Below are 19,190 nucleotides of genomic sequence, written 5' to 3'. Positions count from 1 at the left end.
GGAATACAAGAGCATGACTCTTCTAGATGAGCTCTTACATGGGTCCTAAGCTCATTTGGTAAGGATTGCACTTTATCAGCAAGATTTTGTACAACAGAAATATATGAGAAACCCAAGCTCTCTTGACTAGACGAGGACGGAATAACGTCCCAGGTGAAGACGAACAGATGCAACTTCCATCAGATGTTATCCTGATGAAGAAGATTATATCTCCAAAAGTCATGTCAGAAGTGGGATTCGAACCCACGCCTCCAGAGGAGACTGCGGCCTAAACACAGCGCCTTAGACCACTCGGCCATCCTGACAGTGGAGAGTCCTAAGAAATGTATAAAAGTCACTCAGAAATTTCTGCGTCCATGCAAGCTTGAAATAATTTCAACCTTCAAACACAAGGTGCAACTTTTTGCACAGGACAATAAACACAGAAGATCACATATGAAAGCATTTCATTTCACAGGTGTACTGTTTTTATGCTTTTAGAATAACTTATACCTCTCACCAGCTATTTAGGGTTCTGTATCCTACTCACAAAATTACCTTGCCTGCGACCTCTCTCTTTATACACAAACAACTACTGCTCAGGAAGTAGGAAGGCAGAAGGTGGGGCAGTTTATGCAAATTTATGCTGTCAATGTGCCTTGCAGATTCATGCAGAATTTCTAGTTCCTTGCTGGAAACAAGAGAGCAGGCCTTGTTTCAGATCAACTGTCCCTAGCAAGGAACGTCTGAGCACATCCATTCTTTTGCTCTCTAGCCCCTGGCTTGGGACTCACCCTCACTGGCTGAGGAGTGAAGTTCTGCATACCAACGTTGAATAGAAGGTATGTTTGTGATTGGTTTGAGATGGGTGGGAGGTCAAGAGCAGGGAAAAGCAAGTCACCTTCCCTTCTAGTCTCCTCTTCTATGCCTACCTGCCGTTCACTCACTCTGTCTTTGTTTCATTCTCTCCTTCCTCAACACCCCATCTCACTCACTGGCTCTATCATTTGTGCTCTTTCCCCTTGCTCTTCATTTCATAGTGGAAACATCTCTTGAATGGATCATTAGAAAATGAGGTTACATAAAATTAAAAATCTACTTATTGGAAACCAAAAATATCACAAGACTGAAAGTAAGCCATTTCTTCAATAAAAGGGATTTTTTAGGCACCCCCCAAAAAACACATAAAACACCACTAGTGCTAGAAGAATATTATACGAGCTTGAAGACAGAATTGGGCAAATTCATTTGCAGTTGAAACTGAAGTTTGGTACTTATTCAGATATTATATGCACTGCCAATTTTTAGCTGAGATTCTGAAGGAACGCAGAGACAAAATGGACTTAAAGTTTTGTCAGAAGTGGGATTCGAACCCACGCCTCCAGGAGAGACTGCGGCCTTAATGCAGTGCCTTAGACCACTCGGCCATCCTGACCACAAGTTGCTTGTTCATCTACATAGTGAGAAAGATAGTGTGAACAAAAACAACACACATCTTAGGCCATGAGTGGCTATAGCAAGAAAAAAACTCACTGCACTTTTCCAAAAAGACAACCATATAAGCCCATGTGAGGGAAATGATCTGATTTTCTCCCTCAAGAAAAAAGAAGATTAAACACAGGTTTGTCAGAAGTGGGATTTGAACCCACGCCTCCAGAAGAGACTGCAACCTGAACGCAGCGCCTTAGACCACTCGGCCATCCTGACTTGCATTTTCAGCACCTTCCACAAGCCAGACAGCCATGCAAGTTTGGTACCGAAAAGGCATGCCCTCAATTTATTTATCCCATTATAAGCATTTCCAACAGATCTTTGAACAATCCATACAGAGCAGTACCTATGAAGAACTCTTTAGACCTTTAATGAGTACAAAGAGAAAGTGCTATTCACCAGCCACTTGAACGGCCCAAAGCTGCTTTGAAATTGAGTCAACAGCCACATCTTGGCTGACTAAAGCAAATTCAACAAGGGAGCTCAATGTCACAACATAGGGTGGAATACACAAATCTAAGCAGCCCCTGATCACAGCCCTGAGGACATTGCTGTAAGTGTGCTGGAGTACAGCTGTCTACCAGGTGCTTGGCATTCTTCCAAATTTGCATGGCCTGTCTGGCCAGGGAATACAAGAGCATGACTCTTCTAGATGAGCTCTTACATGGGTCCTAAGCTCATTTGGTAAGGATTGCACTTCATCAGCAAGACTTTGTAAAACAGAAATATATCAGAAACCCAAGCTCTCTTGACTAGACGAGGACGGAATAACGTCCCAGGTGAAGACGAAGAGATGCAACTTCCATCAGATGTTATCCTGATGAAGAAGATTATATCTCCAAAAGTCATTTCTGAAGTGGGATTCGAACCCACGCCTTCAGAGGAGACTGCAGCCTAAACACAGCGCCTTAGACCACTCGGCCATCCTGACAGTGAAGAGTCCTAAGAAATGTATAAAAGTCACTCAGAAATTTCTGCGTCCATGCAAGCTTGAAATAATTTCAACCTTCAAACACAAGGTGCAACTTTTTGCACAGGACAATAAACACAGAAGATCACATATGAAAGCATTTCATTTCACAGGTGTACTGTTTTTATGCTTTTAGAATAACTTATACCTCTCACCAGCTATTTAGGGTTCTGTATCCTACTCACAAAATTATCTTGCCTGCGACCTCTCTCTTTATACACAAACAACTATTGCTCAGGAAGTAGGAAGGCAGAAGGTGGGGCAGTTTATGCAAATTTATGCTGTCAATGTGCCTTGCAGATTCATGCAGAATTTCTAGATCCTTGCTTGAAACAAGAGAGCAGGCCTTGTTTCAGATCAACTGTCCCTAGCAAGGAACGTCTGAGCACATCCATTCTTTTGCTCTCTAGCCCCTGGCTTGGGACTCACCCTCACTGGCTGAGGAGTGAAGTTCTGCATACCAACGTTGCATAGAAGGTATGTTTGTGATTGGTTTGAGATGGGTGGGAGGTCAAGAGCAGGGAAAAGCAAGTCACCTTCACTTCTAGTCTCCTCTTCTATGCCTACCTGCCGTTCACTCACTCTGTCTTTGTTTCATTCTCTCCTTCCTCAACACCCCATCTCACTCACTGGCTCTATCATTTGTGCTCTTTCCCCTTGCTCTTCATTTCATAGTGGAAACATCTCTTGAATGGATCATTAGAAAATGAGGTTACATAAAATTAAAAATCTACTTATTGGAAACCAAAAATATCACAAGACTGAATGTAAGCCATTTCTTCAATAAAAGGGATTTTTTAGGCACCCCCCAAAAAACACATAAAACACCACTAGTGCTAGAAGAATATTATACGAGCTTGAAGACAGAATTGGGCAAATTCATTTGCAGTTGAAACTGAAGTTTGGTACTTATTCAGATATTATATGCACTGCCAATTTTTAGCTGAGATTCTGAAGGAACGCAGTGACAAAATGGACTTAAAGTTTTGTCAGAAGTGGGATTCGAACCCACGCCTCCAGGAGAGACTGCGGCCTTAACGCAGCGCCTTAGACCACTCGGCCATCCTGACCACATGTTGCTTGTCCATCTACATAGTGAGAAAGATAGTGTGAACAAAAAAAACACACATCTTAGGCCATAAGTGGCTATAGCAAGAAAAAAACTCACTGCACTTTTCCAAAAAGACAACCATATAAGCCCATGTGAGGGAAATGATCTGATTTTCTCCCTCAAGAAAAAAGAAGATTAAACACAGGTTTGTCAGAAGTGGGATTTGAACCCACGCCTCCAGAAGAGACTGCGACCTGAACACAGCGCCTTAGACCACTCGGCAATCCTGACTTGCATTTGCAGCACCTTCCACAAGCCAGACAGCCATGCAAGTTTGGTACCGAAAAGGCATGCCCTCAATTTATTTATCCCATTATAAGCATTTCCAACAGATCTTTGAACAATCCATACAGAGCAGTACCTATGAAGAACTCTTTAGACCTTTAAAGCGTACAAAGAGAAAGTGCTATTCACCAGCCACTTGAACGGCCCAAAGCTGCTTTGAAATTGAGTCAACAGCCACATCTTGGCTGACTAAAGCAAATTCAACAAGGGAGCTCAATGTCACAACATAGGGTGGAATACGCAAATCTAAGCAGCCCCTGATCACAGCCCTGAGGACATTGCTGTAAGTGTGCTGGAGTACAGCTGTCTACCAGGTGCTTGGCATTCTTCCAAATTTGCATGGCCTGTCTGGCCAGGGAATACAAGAGCATGACTCTTCTAGATGAGCTCTTACATGGGTCCTAAGCTCATTTGGTAAGGATTGCACTTTATCAGCAAGACTTTGTACAACAGAAATATATGAGAAACCCAAGCTCTCTTGACTAGACGAGGACGGAATAACGTCCCAGGTGAAGACGAACAGATGCAACTTCCATCAGATGTTATCCTGATGAAGAAGATTATATCTCCAAAAGTCATGTCAGAAGTGGGATTCGAACCCACGCCTCCAGAGGAGACTGCGGCCTAAACACAGTGCCTTAGACCACTCGGCCATCCTGACAGTGGAGAGTCCTAAGAAATGTATAAAAGTCACTCAGAAATTTCTGTGTCCATGCAAGCTTGAAATAATTTCAAGCTTCAAACACAAGGTGCAACTTTTTGCACAGGACAATAAACACAGAAGATCACATATGAAAGCATTTCATTTCACAGGTGTACTGTTTTTATGCTTTTAGAATAACTTATACCTCTCACCAGCTATTTAGGGTTCTGTATCCTACTCACAAAATTACCTTGCCTGCGACCTCTCTCTTTATACACAAACAACTACTGCTCAGGAAGTAGGAAGGCAGAAGGTGGGGCAGTTTATGCACATTTATGCTGTCAATGTGCCTTGCAGATTCATGCAGAATTTCTAGTTCCTTGCTGGAAACAAGAGAGCAGGCCTTGTTTCAGATCAACTGTCCCTAGCAAGGAACGTCTGAGCACATCCATTCTTTTGCTCTCTAGCCCCTGGCTTGGGACTCACCCTCACTGGCTGAGGAGTGAAGTTCTGCATACCAACGTTGCATAGAAGGTATGTTTGTGATTGGTTTGAGATGGGTGGGAGGTCAAGAGCAGGGAAAAGCAAGTCACCTTCACTTCTAGTCTCCTCTTCTATGCCTACCTGCCGTTCACTCACTCTGTCTTTGTTTCATTCTCTCCTTCCTCAACACCCCATCTCACTCACTGGCTCTATCATTTGTGCTCTTTCCCCTTGCTCTTCATTTCATAGTGGAAACATCTCTTGAATGGATCATTAGAAAATGAGGTTACATAAAATTAAAAATCTACTTATTGGAAACCAAAAATATCACAAGACTGAATGTAAGCCATTTCTTCAATAAAAGGGATTTTTTAGGCACCCCCCAAAAAACACATAAAACACCACTAGTGCTAGAAGAATATTATACGAGCTTGAAGACAGAATTGGGCAAATTCATTTGCAGTTGAAACTGAAGTTTGGTACTTATTCAGATATTATATGCACTGCCAATTTTTAGCTGAGATTCTGAAGGAACGCAGTGACAAAATGGACTTAAAGTTTTGTCAGAAGTGGGATTCGAACCCACGCCTCCAGGAGAGACTGCGGCCTTAACGCAGCGCCTTAGACCACTCGGCCATCCTGACCACATGTTGCTTGTCCATCTACATAGTGAGAAAGATAGTGTGAACAAAAAAAACACACATCTTAGGCCATAAGTGGCTATAGCAAGAAAAAAACTCACTGCACTTTTCCAAAAAGACAACCATATAAGCCCATGTGAGGGAAATGATCTGATTTTCTCCCTCAAGAAAAAAGAAGATTAAACACAGGTTTGTCAGAAGTGGTATTTGAACCCACGCCTCCAGAAGAGACTGCGACCTGAACGCAGCGCCTTAGACCACTCGGCCATCCTGACTTGCATTTGCAGCACATTCCACAAGCCAGACAGCCATGCAAGTTTGGTACCGAAAAGGCATGCCCTCAATTTATTTATCCCATTATAAGCATTTCCAACAGATCTTTGAACAATCCATACAGAGCAGTACCTATGAAGAACTCTTTAGACCTTTAAAGCGTACAAAGAGAAAGTGCTATTCACCAGCCACTTGAACGGCCCAAAGCTGCTTTGAAATTGAGTCAACAGCCACATCTTGGCTGACTAAAGCAAATTCAACAAGGGAGCTCAATGTCACAACATAGGGTGGAATACGCAAATCTAAGCAGCCCCTGATCACAGCCCTGAGGACATTGCTGTAAGTGTGCTGGAGTACAGCTGTCTACCAGGTGCTTGGCATTCTTCCAAATTTGCATGGCCTGTCTGGCCAGGGAATACAAGAGCATGACTCTTCTAGATGAGCTCTTACATGGGTCCTAAGCTCATTTGGTAAGGATTGCACTTTATCAGCAAGATTTTGTACAACAGAAATATATGAGAAACCCAAGCTCTCTTGACTAGACGAGGACGGAATAACGTCCCAGGTGAAGACGAACAGATGCAACTTCCATCAGATGTTATCCTGATGAAGAAGATTATATCTCCAAAAGTCATGTCAGAAGTGGGATTCAAACCCACGCCTCCAGAGGAGACTGCGGCCTAAACACAGCGCCTTAGACCACTCGGCCATCCTGACAGTGGAGAGTCCTAAGAAATGTATAAAAGTCACTCAGAAATTTCTGCGTCCATGCAAGCTTGAAATAATTTCAACCTTCAAACACAAGGTGCAACTTTTTGCACAGGACAATAAACACAGAAGATCACATATGAAAGCATTTCATTTCACAGGTGTAGTGTTTTTATGCTTTTAGAATAACTTATACCTCTCACCAGCTATTTAGGGTTCTGTATCCTACTCACAAAATTACCTTGCCTGCGACCTCTCTCTTTATACACAAACAACTACTGCTCAGGAAGTAGGAAGGCAGAAGGTGGGGCAGTTTATGCAAATTTATGCTGTCATTGTGCCTTGCAGATTCATGCAGAATTTCTAGTTCCTTGCTGGAAACAAGAGAGCAGGCCTTGTTTCAGATCAACTGTCCCTAGCAAGGAACGTCTGAGCACATCCATTCTTTTGCTCTCTAGCCCCTGGCTTGGGACTCACCCTCACTGGCTGAGGAGTGAAGTTCTGCATACCAACGTTGAATAGAAGGTATGTTTGTGATTGGTTTGAGATGGGTGGGAGGTCAAGAGCAGGGAAAAGCAAGTCACCTTCCCTTCTAGTCTCCTCTTCTATGCCTACCTGCCGTTCACTCACTCTGTCTTTGTTTCATTCTCTCCTTCCTCAACACCCCATCTCACTCACTGGCTCTATCATTTGTGCTCTTTCCCCTTGCTCTTCATTTCATAGTGGAAACATCTCTTGAATGGATCATTAGAAAATGAGGTTACATAAAATTAAAAATCTACTTATTGGAAACCAAAAATATCACAAGACTGAATGTAAGCCATTTCTTCAATAAAAGGGATTTTTTAGGCACCCCCCAAAAAACACATAAAACACCACTAGTGCTAGAAGAATATTATACGAGCTTGAAGACAGAATTGGGCAAATTCATTTGCAGTTGAAACTGAAGTTTGGTACTTATTCAGATATTATATGCACTGCCAATTTTTAGCTGAGATTCTGAAGGAACGCAGAGACAAAATGGACTTAAAGTTTTGTCAGAAGTGGGATTCGAACCCACGCCTCCAGGAGAGACTGCGGCCTTAATGCAGTGCCTTAGACCACTCGGCCATCCTGACCACAAGTTGCTTGTTCATCTACATAGTGAGAAAGATAGTGTGAACAAAAACAACACACATCTTAGGCCATGAGTGGCTATAGCAAGAAAAAAACTCACTGCACTTTTCCAAAAAGACAACCATATAAGCCCATGTGAGGGAAATGATCTGATTTTCTCCCTCAAGAAAAAAGAAGATTAAACACAGGTTTGTCAGAAGTGGGATTTGAACCCACACCTCCAGAAGAGACTGCGACCTGAACGCAGCGCCTTAGACCACTCGGCCATCCTGACTTGCATTTTCAGCACCTTTCACAAGCCAGACAGCCATGCAAGTTTGGTACCGAAAAGGCATGCCCTCAATTTATTTATCCCATTATAAGCATTTCCAACAGATCTTTGAACAATCCATACAGAGCAGTACCTATGAAGAACTCTTTAGACCTTTAATGAGTACAAAGAGAAAGTGCTATTCACCAGCCACTTGAACGGCCCAAAGCTGCTTTGAAATTGAGTCAACAGCCACATCTTGGCTGACTAAAGCAAATTCAACAAGGGAGCTCAATGTCACAACATAGGGTGGAATACACAAATCTAAGCAGCCCCTGATCACAGCCCTGAGGACATTGCTGTAAGTGTGCTGGAGTACAGCTGTCTACCAGGTGCTTGGCATTCTTCCAAATTTGCATGGCCTGTCTGGCCAGGGAATACAAGAGCATGACTCTTCTAGATGAGCTCTTACATGGGTCCTAAGCTCATTTGGTAAGGATTGCACTTTATCAGCAAGACTTTGTAAAACAGAAATATATGAGAAACCCAAGCTCTCTTGACTAGACGAGGACGGAATAACGTCCCAGGTGAAGACGAAGAGATGCAACTTCCATCAGATGTTATCCTGATGAAGAAGATTATATCTCCAAAAGTCATTTCAGAAGTGGGATTCGAACCCACGCCTCCAGAGGAGACTGCAGCCTAAACACAGCGCCTTAGACCACTCGGCCATCCTGACAGTGAAGAGTCCTAAGAAATGTATAAAAGTCACTCAGAAATTTCTGCGTCCATGCAAGCTTGAAATAATTTCAACCTTCAAACACAAGGTGCAACTTTTTGCACAGGACAATAAACACAGAAGATCACATATGAAAGCATTTCATTTCACAGGTGTACTGTTTTTATGCTTTTAGAATAACTTATACCTCTCACCAGCTATTTAGGGTTCTGTATCCTACTCACAAAATTATCTTGCCTGCGACCTCTCTCTTTATACACAAACAACTATTGCTCAGGAAGTAGGAAGGCAGAAGGTGGGGCAGTTTATGCAAATTTATGCTGTCAATGTGCCTTGCAGATTCATGCAGAATTTCTAGATCCTTGCTTGAAACAAGAGAGCAGGCCTTGTTTCAGATCAACTCTCCCTAGCAAGGAACGTCTGAGCACATCCATTCTTTTGCTCTCTAGCCCCTGGCTTGGGACTCACCCTCACTGGCTGAGGAGTGAAGTTCTGCATACCAACGTTGCATAGAAGGTATGTTTGTGATTGGTTTGAGATGGGTGGGAGGTCAAGAGCAGGGAAAAGCAAGTCACCTTCACTTCTAGTCTCCTCTTCTATGCCTACCTGCCGTTCACTCACTCTGTCTTTGTTTCATTCTCTCCTTCCTCAACACCCCATCTCACTCACTGGCTCTATCATTTGTGCTCTTTCCCCTTGCTCTTCATTTCATAGTGGAAACATCTCTTGAATGGATCATTAGAAAATGAGGTTACATAAAATTAAAAATCTACTTATTGGAAACCAAAAATATCACAAGACTGAATGTAAGCCATTTCTTCAATAAAAGGGATTTTTTAGGCACCCCCCAAAAAACACATAAAACACCACTAGTGCTAGAAGAATATTATACGAGCTTGAAGACAGAATTGGGCAAATTCATTTGCAGTTGAAACTGAAGTTTGGTACTTATTCAGATATTATATGCACTGCCAATTTTTAGCTGAGATTCTGAAGGAACGCAGTGACAAAATGGACTTAAAGTTTTGTCAGAAGTGGGATTCGAACCCACGCCTCCAGGAGAGACTGCGGCCTTAACGCAGCGCCTTAGACCACTCGGCCATCCTGACCACATGTTGCTTGTCCATCTACATAGTGAGAAAGATAGTGTGAACAAAAAAAACACACATCTTAGGCCATAAGTGGCTATAGCAAGAAAAAAACTCACTGCACTTTTCCAAAAAGACAACCATATAAGCCCATGTGAGGGAAATGATCTGATTTTCTCCCTCAAGAAAAAAGAAGATTAAACACAGGTTTGTCAGAAGTGGGATTTGAACCCACGCCTCCAGAAGAGACTGCGACCTGAACACAGCGCCTTAGACCACTCGGCCATCCTGACTTGCATTTGCAGCACCTTCCACAAGCCAGACAGCCATGCAAGTTTGGTACCGAAAAGGCATGCCCTCAATTTATTTATCCCATTATAAGCATTTCCAACAGATCTTTGAACAATCCATACAGAGCAGTACCTATGAAGAACTCTTTAGACCTTTAAAGCGTACAAAGAGAAAGTGCTATTCACCAGCCACTTGAACGGCCCAAAGCTGCTTTGAAATTGAGTCAACAGCCACATCTTGGCTGACTAAAGCAAATTCAACAAGGGAGCTCAATGTCACAACATAGGGTGGAATACGCAAATCTAAGCAGCCCCTGATCACAGCCCTGAGGACATTGCTGTAAGTGTGCTGGAGTACAGCTGTCTACCAGGTGCTTGGCATTCTTCCAAATTTGCATGGCCTGTCTGGCCAGGGAATACAAGAGCATGACTCTTCTAGATGAGCTCTTACATGGGTCCTAAGCTCATTTGGTAAGGATTGCACTTTATCAGCAAGACTTTGTATAACAGAAATATATGAGAAACCCAAGCTCTCTTGACTAGACGAGGACGGAATAACGTCCCAGGTGAAGACGAACAGATGCAACTTCCATCAGATGTTATCCTGATGAAGAAGATTATATCTCCAAAAGTCATGTCAGAAGTGGGATTCGAACCCACGCCTCCAGAGGAGACTGCGGCCTAAACACAGTGCCTTAGACCACTCGGCCATCCTGACAGTGGAGAGTCCTAAGAAATGTATAAAAGTCACTCAGAAATTTCTGTGTCCATGCAAGCTTGAAATAATTTCAACCTTCAAACACAAGGTGCAACTTTTTGCACAGGACAATAAACACAGAAGATCACATATGAAAGCATTTCATTTCACAGGTGTACTGTTTTTATGCTTTTAGAATAACTTATACCTCTCACCAGCTATTTAGGGTTCTGTATCCTACTCACAAAATTACCTTGCCTGCGACCTCTCTCTTTATACACAAACAACTACTGCTCAGGAAGTAGGAAGGCAGAAGGTGGGGCAGTTTATGCACATTTATGCTGTCAATGTGCCTTGCAGATTCATGCAGAATTTCTAGTTCCTTGCTGGAAACAAGAGAGCAGGCCTTGTTTCAGATCAACTGTCCCTAGCAAGGAACGTCTGAGCACATCCATTCTTTTGCTCTCTAGCCCCTGGCTTGGGACTCACCCTCACTGGCTGAGGAGTGAAGTTCTGCATACCAACGTTGCATAGAAGGTATGTTTGTGATTGGTTTGAGATGGGTGGGAGGTCAAGAGCAGGGAAAAGCAAGTCACCTTCACTTCTAGTCTCCTCTTCTATGCCTACCTGCCGTTCACTCACTCTGTCTTTGTTTCATTCTCTCCTTCCTCAACACCCCATCTCACTCACTGGCTCTATCATTTGTGCTCTTTCCCCTTGCTCTTCATTTCATAGTGGAAACATCTCTTGAATGGATCATTAGAAAATGAGGTTACATAAAATTAAAAATCTACTTATTGGAAACCAAAAATATCACAAGACTGAATGTAAGCCATTTCTTCAATAAAAGGGATTTTTTAGGCACCCCCCAAAAAACACATAAAACACCACTAGTGCTAGAAGAATATTATACGAGCTTGAAGACAGAATTGGGCAAATTCATTTGCAGTTGAAACTGAAGTTTGGTACTTATTCAGATATTATATGCACTGCCAATTTTTAGCTGAGATTCTGAAGGAACGCAGTGACAAAATGGACTTAAAGTTTTGTCAGAAGTGGGAATCGAACCCACGCCTCCAGGAGAGACTGCGGCCTTAACGCAGCGCCTTAGACCACTCGGCCATCTTGACCACATGTTGCTTGTCCATCTACATAGTGAGAAAGATAGTGTGAACAAAAAAAACACACATCTTAGGCCATAAGTGGCTATAGCAAGAAAAAAACTCACTGCACTTTTCCAAAAAGACAACCATATAAGCCCATGTGAGGGAAATGATCTGATTTTCTCCCTCAAGAAAAAAGAAGATTAAACACAGGTTTGTCAGAAGTGGGATTTGAACCCACGCCTCCAGAAGAGACTGCGACCTGAACACAGCGCCTTAGACCACTCGGCCATCCTGACTTGCATTTGCAGCACCTTCCACAAGCCAGACAGCCATGCAAGTTTGGTACCGAAAAGGCATGCCCTCAATTTATTTATCCCATTATAAGCATTTCCAACAGATCTTTGAACAATCCATACAGAGCAGTACCTATGAAGAACTCTTTAGACCTTTAAAGCGTACAAAGAGAAAGTGCTATTCACCAGCCACTTGAACGGCCCAAAGCTGCTTTGAAATTGAGTCAACAGCCACATCTTGGCTGACTAAAGCAAATTCAACAAGGGAGCTCAATGTCACAACATAGGGTGGAATACGCAAATCTAAGCAGCCCCTGATCACAGCCCTGAGGACATTGCTGTAAGTGTGCTGGAGTACAGCTGTCTACCAGGTGCTTGGCATTCTTCCAAATTTGCATGGCCTGTCTGGCCAGGGAATACAAGAGCACGACTCTTCTAGATGAGCTCTTACATGGGTCCTAAGCTCATTTGGTAAGGATTGCACTTTATCAGCAAGACTTTGTACAACAGAAATATATGAGAAACCCAAGCTCTCTTGACTAGACGAGGACAGAATAACGTCCCAGGTGAAGACGAACAGATGCAACTTCCATCAGATGTTATCCTGATGAAGAAGATTATATCTCCAAAAGTCATGTCAGAAGTGGGATTCGAACCCACGCCTCCAGAGGAGACTGCGGCCTAAACACAGTGCCTTAGACCACTCGGCCATCCTGACAGTGGAGAGTCCTAAGAAATGTATAAAAGTCACTCAGAAATTTCTGTGTCCATGCAAGCTTGAAATAATTTCAACCTTCAAACACAAGGTGCAACTTTTTGCACAGGACAATAAACACAGAAGATCACATATGAAAGCATTTCATTTCACAGGTGTACTGTTTTTATGCTTTTAGAATAACTTATACCTCTCACCAGCTATTTAGGGTTCTGTATCCTACTCACAAAATTACCTTGCCTGCGACCTCTCTCTTTATACACAAACAACTACTGCTCAGGAAGTAGGAAGGCAGAAGGTGGGGCAGTTTATGCACATTTATGCTGTCAATGTGCCTTGCAGATTCATGCAGAATTTCTAGTTCCTTGCTGGAAACAAGAGAGCAGGCCTTGTTTCAGATCAACTGTCCCTAGCAAGGAACGTCTGAGCACATCCATTCTTTTGCTCTCTAGCCCCTGGCTTGGGACTCACCCTCACTGGCTGAGGAGTGAAGTTCTGCATACCAACGTTGCATAGAAGGTATGTTTGTGATTGGTTTGAGATGGGTGGGAGGTCAAGAGCAGGGAAAAGCAAGTCACCTTCACTTCTAGTCTCCTCTTCTATGCCTACCTGCCGTTCACTCACTCTGTCTTTGTTTCATTCTCTCCTTCCTCAACACCCCATCTCACTCACTGGCTCTATCATTTGTGCTCTTTCCCCTTGCTCTTCATTTCATAGTGGAAACATCTCTTGAATGGATCATTAGAAAATGAGGTTACATAAAATTAAAAATCTACTTATTGGAAACCAAAAATATCACAAGACTGAATGTAAGCCATTTCTTCAATAAAAGGGATTTTTTAGGCACCCCCCAAAAAACACATAAAACACCACTAGTGCTAGAAGAATATTATACGAGCTTGAAGACAGAATTGGGCAAATTCATTTGCAGTTGAAACTGAAGTTTGGTACTTATTCAGATATTATATGCACTGCCAATTTTTAGCTGAGATTCTGAAGGAACGCAGTGACAAAATGGACTTAAAGTTTTGTCAGAAGTGGGATTCGAACCCACGCCTCCAGGAGAGACTGCGGCCTTAACGCAGCGCCTTAGACCACTCGGCCATCCTGACCACATGTTGCTTGTCCATCTACATAGTGAGAAAGATAGTGTGAACAAAAAAAACACACATCTTAGGCCATAAGTGGCTATAGCAAGAAAAAAACTCACTGCACTTTTCCAAAAAGACAACCATATAAGCCCATGTGAGGGAAATGATCTGATTTTCTCCCTCAAGAAAAAAGAAGATTAAACACAGGTTTGTCAGAAGTGGTATTTGAACCCACGCCTCCAGAAGAGACTGCGACCTGAACGCAGCGCCTTAGACCACTCGGCCATCCTGACTTGCATTTGCAGCACATTCCACAAGCCAGACAGCCATGCAAGTTTGGTACCGAAAAGGCATGCCCTCAATTTATTTATCCCATTATAAGCATTTCCAACAGATCTTTGAACAATCCATACAGAGCAGTACCTATGAAGAACTCTTTAGACCTTTAAAGCGTACAAAGAGAAAGTGCTATTCACCAGCCACTTGAACGGCCCAAAGCTGCTTTGAAATTGAGTCAACAGCCACATCTTGGCTGACTAAAGCAAATTCAACAAGGGAGCTCAATGTCACAACATAGGGTGGAATACGCAAATCTAAGCAGCCCCTGATCACAGCCCTGAGGACATTGCTGTAAGTGTGCTGGAGTACAGCTGTCTACCAGGTGCTTGGCATTCTTCCAAATTTGCATGGCCTGTCTGGCCAGGGAATACAAGAGCATGACTCTTCTAGATGAGCTCTTACATGGGTCCTAAGCTCATTTGGTAAGGATTGCACTTTATCAGCAAGATTTTGTACAACAGAAATATATGAGAAACCCAAGCTCTCTTGACTAGACGAGGACGGAATAACGTCCCAGGTGAAGACGAACAGATGCAACTTCCATCAGATGTTATCCTGATGAAGAAGATTATATCTCCAAAAGTCATGTCAGAAGTGGGATTCGAACCCACGCCTCCAGAGGAGACTGCGGCCTAAACACAGCGCCTTAGACCACTCGGCCATCCTGACAGTGGAGAGTCCTAAGAAATGTATAGAAGTCACTCAGAAATTTCTGCGTCCATGCAAGCTTGAAATAATTTCAACCTTCAAACACAAGGTGCAACTTTTTGCACAGGACAATAAACACAGAAGATCACATATGAAAGCATTTCATTTCACAGGTGTACTGTTTTTATGCTTTTAGAATAACTTATACCTCTCACCAGCTATTTAGGGTTCTGTATCCTACTCACAAAATTACCTTGCCTGCGACCTCTCTCTTTATACACAAACAACTACTGCTCAGGAAGTAGGAAGGCAGAAGGTGGGGCAGTTTATGCAAATTTATGCTGTCAATGTGCCTTGCAGATTCATGCAGAATTTCTAGTTCCTTGCTGGAAACAAGAGAGCAGGCCTTGTTTCAGATCAACTGTCCCTAGCAAGGAACGTCTGAGCACATCCATTCTTTTGCTCTCTAGCCCCTGGCTTGGGACTCACCCTCACTGGCTGAGGAGTGAAGTTCTGCATACCAACGTTGAATAGAAGGTATGTTTGTGATTGGTTTGAGATGGGTGGGAGGTCAAGAGCAGGGAAAAGCAAGTCACCTTCCCTTCTAGTCTCCTCTTCTATGCCTACCTGCCGTTCACTCACTCTGTCTTTGTTTCATTCTCTCCTTCCTCAACACCCCATCTCACTCACTGGCTCTATCATTTGTGCTCTTTCCCCTTGCTCTTCATTTCATAGTGGAAACATCTCTTGAATGGATCATTAGAAAATGAGGTTACATAAAATTAAAAATCTACTTATTGGAAACCAAAAATATCACAAGACTGAAAGTAAGCCATTTCTTCAATAAAAGGGATTTTTTAGGCACCCCCCAAAAAACACATAAAACACCACTAGTGCTAGAAGAATATTATACGAGCTTGAAGACAGAATTGGGCAAATTCATTTGCAGTTGAAACTGAAGTTTGGTACTTATTCAGATATTATATGCACTGCCAATTTTTAGCTGAGATTCTGAAGGAACGCAGAGACAAAATGGACTTAAAGTTTTGTCAGAAGTGGGATTCGAACCCACGCCTCCAGGAGAGACTGCGGCCTTAATGCAGTGCCTTAGACCACTCGGCCATCCTGACCACAAGTTGCTTGTTCATCTACATAGTGAGAAAGATAGTGTGAACAAAAACAACACACATCTTAGGCCATGAGTGGCTATAGCAAGAAAAAAACTCACTGCACTTTTCCAAAAAGACAACCATATAAGCCCATGTGAGGGAAATGATCTGATTTTCTCCCTCAAGAAAAAAGAAGATTAAACACAGGTTTGTCAGAAGTGGGATTTGAACCCACGCCTCCAGAAGAGACTGCAACCTGAACGCAGCGCCTTAGACCACTCGGCCATCCTGACTTGCATTTTCAGCACCTTCCACAAGCCAGACAGCCATGCAAGTTTGGTACCGAAAAGGCATGCCCTCAATTTATTTATCCCATTATAAGCATTTCCAACAGATCTTTGAACAATCCATACAGAGCAGTACCTATGAAGAACTCTTTAGACCTTTAATGAGTACAAAGAGAAAGTGCTATTCACCAGCCACTTGAACGGCCCAAAGCTGCTTTGAAATTGAGTCAACAGCCACATCTTGGCTGACTAAAGCAAATTCAACAAGGGAGCTCAATGTCACAACATAGGGTGGAATACACAAATCTAAGCAGCCCCTGATCACAGCCCTGAGGACATTGCTGTAAGTGTGCTGGAGTACAGCTGTCTACCAGGTGCTTGGCATTCTTCCAAATTTGCATGGCCTGTCTGGCCAGGGAATACAAGAGCATGACTCTTCTAGATGAGCTCTTACATGGGTCCTAAGCTCATTTGGTAAGGATTGCACTTCATCAGCAAGACTTTGTAAAACAGAAATATATCAGAAACCCAAGCTCTCTTGACTAGACGAGGACGGAATAACGTCCCAGGTGAAGACGAAGAGATGCAACTTCCATCAGATGTTATCCTGATGAAGAAGATTATATCTCCAAAAGTAATTTCTGAAGTGGGATTCGAACCCACGCCTTCAGAGGAGACTGCAGCCTAAACACAGCGCCTTAGACCACTCGGCCATCCTGACAGTGAAGAGTCCTAAGAAATGTATAAAAGTCACTCAGAAATTTCTGCGTCCATGCAAGCTTGAAATAATTTCAACCTTCAAACACAAGGTGCAACTTTTTGCACAGGACAATAAACACAGAAGATCACATATGAAAGCATTTCATTTCACAGGTGTACTGTTTTTATGCTTTTAGAATAACTTATACCTCTCACCAGCTATTTAGGGTTCTGTATCCTACTCACAAAATTATCTTGCCTGCGACCTCTCTCTTTATACACAAACAACTATTGCTCAGGAAGTAGGAAGGCAGAAGGTGGGGCAGTTTATGCAAATTTATGCTGTCAATGTGCCTTGCAGATTCATGCAGAATTTCTAGATCCTTGCTTGAAACAAGAGAGCAGGCCTTGTTTCAGATCAACTGTCCCTAGCAAGGAACGTCTGAGCACATCCATTCTTTTGCTCTCTAGCCCCTGGCTTGGGACTCACCCTCACTGGCTGAGGAGTGAAGTTCTGCATACCAACGTTGCATAGAAGGTATGTTTGTGATTGGTTTGAGATGGGTGGGAGGTCAAGAGCAGGGAAAAGCAAGTCACCTTCACTTCTAGTCTCCTCTTCTATGCCTACCTGCCGTTCACTCACTCTGTCTTTGTTTCATTCTCTCCTTCCTCAACACCCCATCTCACTCACTGGCTCTATCATTTGTGCTCTTTCCCCTTGCTCTTCATTTCATAGTGGAAACATCTCTTGAATGGATCATTAGAAAATGAGGTTACATAAAATTAAAAATCTACTTATTGGAAACCAAAAATATCACAAGACTGAATGTAAGCCATTTCTTCAATAAAAGGGATTTTTTAGGCACCCCCCAAAAAACACATAAAACACCACTAGTGCTAGAAGAATATTATACGAGCTTGAAGACAGAATTGGGCAAATTCATTTGCAGTTGAAACTGAAGTTTGGTACTTATTCAGATATTATATGCACTGCCAATTTTTAGCTGAGATTCTGAAGGAACGCAGTGACAAAATGGACTTAAAGTTTTGTCAGAAGTGGGATTCGAACCCACGCCTCCAGGAGAGACTGCGGCCTTAACGCAGCGCCTTAGACCACTCGGCCATCCTGACCACATGTTGCTTGTCCATCTACATAGTGAGAAAGATAGTGTGAACAAAAAAAACACACATCTTAGGCCATAAGTGGCTATAGCAAGAAAAAAACTCACTGCACTTTTCCAAAAAGACAACCATATAAGCCCATGTGAGGGAAATGATCTGATTTTCTCCCTCAAGAAAAAAGAAGATTAAACACAGGTTTGTCAGAAGTGGGATTTGAACCCACGCCTCCAGAAGAGACTGCGACCTGAACACAGCGCCTTAGACCACTCGGCAATCCTGACTTGCATTTGCAGCACCTTCCACAAGCCAGACAGCCATGCAAGTTTGGTACCGAAAAGGCATGCCCTCAATTTATTTATCCCATTATAAGCATTTCCAACAGATCTTTGAACAATCCATACAGAGCAGTACCTATGAAGAACTCTTTAGACCTTTAAAGCGTACAAAGAGAAAGTGCTATTCACCAGCCACTTGAACGGCCCAAAGCTGCTTTGAAATTGAGTCAACAGCCACATCTTGGCTGACTAAAGCAAATTCAACAAGGGAGCTCAATGTCACAACATAGGGTGGAATACGCAAATCTAAGCAGCCCCTGATCACAGCCCTGAGGACATTGCTGTAAGTGTGCTGGAGTACAGCTGTCTACCAGGTGCTTGGCATTCTTCCAAATTTGCATGGCCTGTCTGGCCAGGGAATACAAGAGCATGACTCTTCTAGATGAGCTCTTACATGGGTCCTAAGCTCATTTGGTAAGGATTGCACTTTATCAGCAAGACTTTGTACAACAGAAATATATGAGAAACCCAAGCTCTCTTGACTAGACGAGGACGGAATAACGTCCCAGGTGAAGACGAACAGATGCAACTTCCATCAGATGTTATCCTGATGAAGAAGATTATATCTCCAAAAGTCATGTCAGAAGTGGGATTCGAACCCACGCCTCCAGAGGAGACTGCGGCCTAAACACAGTGCCTTAGACCACTCGGCCATCCTGACAGTGGAGAGTCCTAAGAAATG

The 19,190-nt window shown here is 43.0% G+C and overlaps 26 non-coding genes across 26 annotated transcripts; all 26 read right to left on the bottom strand.

Moving 5' to 3' along the window:
- Window positions 1-222: 222 nt before the first annotated feature.
- TRNAL-UAG (transfer RNA leucine (anticodon UAG)) lies at window positions 223-305 on the bottom strand. The gene has a single exon. It is a non-coding gene; the product is annotated as a tRNA-Leu (tRNA).
- A 1,026-nt stretch (window positions 306-1,331) lies between these two features.
- TRNAL-AAG (transfer RNA leucine (anticodon AAG)) lies at window positions 1,332-1,414 on the bottom strand. Its single transcript has one exon. It is a non-coding gene; the product is annotated as a tRNA-Leu (tRNA).
- Window positions 1,415-1,603: 189 nt separating this feature from the next.
- Window positions 1,604-1,686, bottom strand: TRNAL-CAG (transfer RNA leucine (anticodon CAG)). Its single transcript has one exon. It is a non-coding gene; the product is annotated as a tRNA-Leu (tRNA).
- Window positions 1,687-3,427: 1,741 nt separating this feature from the next.
- Window positions 3,428-3,510, bottom strand: TRNAL-AAG (transfer RNA leucine (anticodon AAG)). The gene has a single exon. It is a non-coding gene; the product is annotated as a tRNA-Leu (tRNA).
- Window positions 3,511-3,699: 189 nt separating this feature from the next.
- Window positions 3,700-3,782, bottom strand: TRNAL-CAG (transfer RNA leucine (anticodon CAG)). Its single transcript has one exon. It is a non-coding gene; the product is annotated as a tRNA-Leu (tRNA).
- A 632-nt stretch (window positions 3,783-4,414) lies between these two features.
- On the bottom strand, window positions 4,415-4,497 carry TRNAL-UAG (transfer RNA leucine (anticodon UAG)). Its single transcript has one exon. It is a non-coding gene; the product is annotated as a tRNA-Leu (tRNA).
- Window positions 4,498-5,523: 1,026 nt separating this feature from the next.
- TRNAL-AAG (transfer RNA leucine (anticodon AAG)) lies at window positions 5,524-5,606 on the bottom strand. Its single transcript has one exon. It is a non-coding gene; the product is annotated as a tRNA-Leu (tRNA).
- A 189-nt stretch (window positions 5,607-5,795) lies between these two features.
- TRNAL-CAG (transfer RNA leucine (anticodon CAG)) lies at window positions 5,796-5,878 on the bottom strand. The gene has a single exon. It is a non-coding gene; the product is annotated as a tRNA-Leu (tRNA).
- Window positions 5,879-6,510: 632 nt separating this feature from the next.
- TRNAL-UAG (transfer RNA leucine (anticodon UAG)) lies at window positions 6,511-6,593 on the bottom strand. Its single transcript has one exon. It is a non-coding gene; the product is annotated as a tRNA-Leu (tRNA).
- Window positions 6,594-7,619: 1,026 nt separating this feature from the next.
- Window positions 7,620-7,702, bottom strand: TRNAL-AAG (transfer RNA leucine (anticodon AAG)). The gene has a single exon. It is a non-coding gene; the product is annotated as a tRNA-Leu (tRNA).
- Window positions 7,703-7,891: 189 nt separating this feature from the next.
- TRNAL-CAG (transfer RNA leucine (anticodon CAG)) lies at window positions 7,892-7,974 on the bottom strand. The gene has a single exon. It is a non-coding gene; the product is annotated as a tRNA-Leu (tRNA).
- Window positions 7,975-8,606: 632 nt separating this feature from the next.
- Window positions 8,607-8,689, bottom strand: TRNAL-UAG (transfer RNA leucine (anticodon UAG)). Its single transcript has one exon. It is a non-coding gene; the product is annotated as a tRNA-Leu (tRNA).
- Window positions 8,690-9,715: 1,026 nt separating this feature from the next.
- Window positions 9,716-9,798, bottom strand: TRNAL-AAG (transfer RNA leucine (anticodon AAG)). Its single transcript has one exon. It is a non-coding gene; the product is annotated as a tRNA-Leu (tRNA).
- A 189-nt stretch (window positions 9,799-9,987) lies between these two features.
- On the bottom strand, window positions 9,988-10,070 carry TRNAL-CAG (transfer RNA leucine (anticodon CAG)). The gene has a single exon. It is a non-coding gene; the product is annotated as a tRNA-Leu (tRNA).
- Window positions 10,071-10,702: 632 nt separating this feature from the next.
- TRNAL-UAG (transfer RNA leucine (anticodon UAG)) lies at window positions 10,703-10,785 on the bottom strand. Its single transcript has one exon. It is a non-coding gene; the product is annotated as a tRNA-Leu (tRNA).
- A 1,026-nt stretch (window positions 10,786-11,811) lies between these two features.
- On the bottom strand, window positions 11,812-11,894 carry TRNAL-AAG (transfer RNA leucine (anticodon AAG)). Its single transcript has one exon. It is a non-coding gene; the product is annotated as a tRNA-Leu (tRNA).
- A 189-nt stretch (window positions 11,895-12,083) lies between these two features.
- Window positions 12,084-12,166, bottom strand: TRNAL-CAG (transfer RNA leucine (anticodon CAG)). The gene has a single exon. It is a non-coding gene; the product is annotated as a tRNA-Leu (tRNA).
- A 632-nt stretch (window positions 12,167-12,798) lies between these two features.
- TRNAL-UAG (transfer RNA leucine (anticodon UAG)) lies at window positions 12,799-12,881 on the bottom strand. Its single transcript has one exon. It is a non-coding gene; the product is annotated as a tRNA-Leu (tRNA).
- A 1,026-nt stretch (window positions 12,882-13,907) lies between these two features.
- TRNAL-AAG (transfer RNA leucine (anticodon AAG)) lies at window positions 13,908-13,990 on the bottom strand. Its single transcript has one exon. It is a non-coding gene; the product is annotated as a tRNA-Leu (tRNA).
- Window positions 13,991-14,179: 189 nt separating this feature from the next.
- Window positions 14,180-14,262, bottom strand: TRNAL-CAG (transfer RNA leucine (anticodon CAG)). Its single transcript has one exon. It is a non-coding gene; the product is annotated as a tRNA-Leu (tRNA).
- Window positions 14,263-14,894: 632 nt separating this feature from the next.
- Window positions 14,895-14,977, bottom strand: TRNAL-UAG (transfer RNA leucine (anticodon UAG)). Its single transcript has one exon. It is a non-coding gene; the product is annotated as a tRNA-Leu (tRNA).
- Window positions 14,978-16,003: 1,026 nt separating this feature from the next.
- Window positions 16,004-16,086, bottom strand: TRNAL-AAG (transfer RNA leucine (anticodon AAG)). Its single transcript has one exon. It is a non-coding gene; the product is annotated as a tRNA-Leu (tRNA).
- A 189-nt stretch (window positions 16,087-16,275) lies between these two features.
- TRNAL-CAG (transfer RNA leucine (anticodon CAG)) lies at window positions 16,276-16,358 on the bottom strand. Its single transcript has one exon. It is a non-coding gene; the product is annotated as a tRNA-Leu (tRNA).
- Window positions 16,359-18,099: 1,741 nt separating this feature from the next.
- Window positions 18,100-18,182, bottom strand: TRNAL-AAG (transfer RNA leucine (anticodon AAG)). Its single transcript has one exon. It is a non-coding gene; the product is annotated as a tRNA-Leu (tRNA).
- A 189-nt stretch (window positions 18,183-18,371) lies between these two features.
- Window positions 18,372-18,454, bottom strand: TRNAL-CAG (transfer RNA leucine (anticodon CAG)). The gene has a single exon. It is a non-coding gene; the product is annotated as a tRNA-Leu (tRNA).
- A 632-nt stretch (window positions 18,455-19,086) lies between these two features.
- Window positions 19,087-19,169, bottom strand: TRNAL-UAG (transfer RNA leucine (anticodon UAG)). The gene has a single exon. It is a non-coding gene; the product is annotated as a tRNA-Leu (tRNA).
- Between the last annotated feature and the right edge of the window lie 21 nt (window positions 19,170-19,190).

This window comes from Lissotriton helveticus, chromosome 8, assembly GCF_964261635.1.
Source record: "Lissotriton helveticus chromosome 8, aLisHel1.1, whole genome shotgun sequence".
In the NCBI taxonomy this organism is placed as follows: Eukaryota; Metazoa; Chordata; class Amphibia; order Caudata; family Salamandridae; genus Lissotriton; species Lissotriton helveticus.
This window is presented reverse-complemented; position numbering and strand designations above follow the sequence as displayed.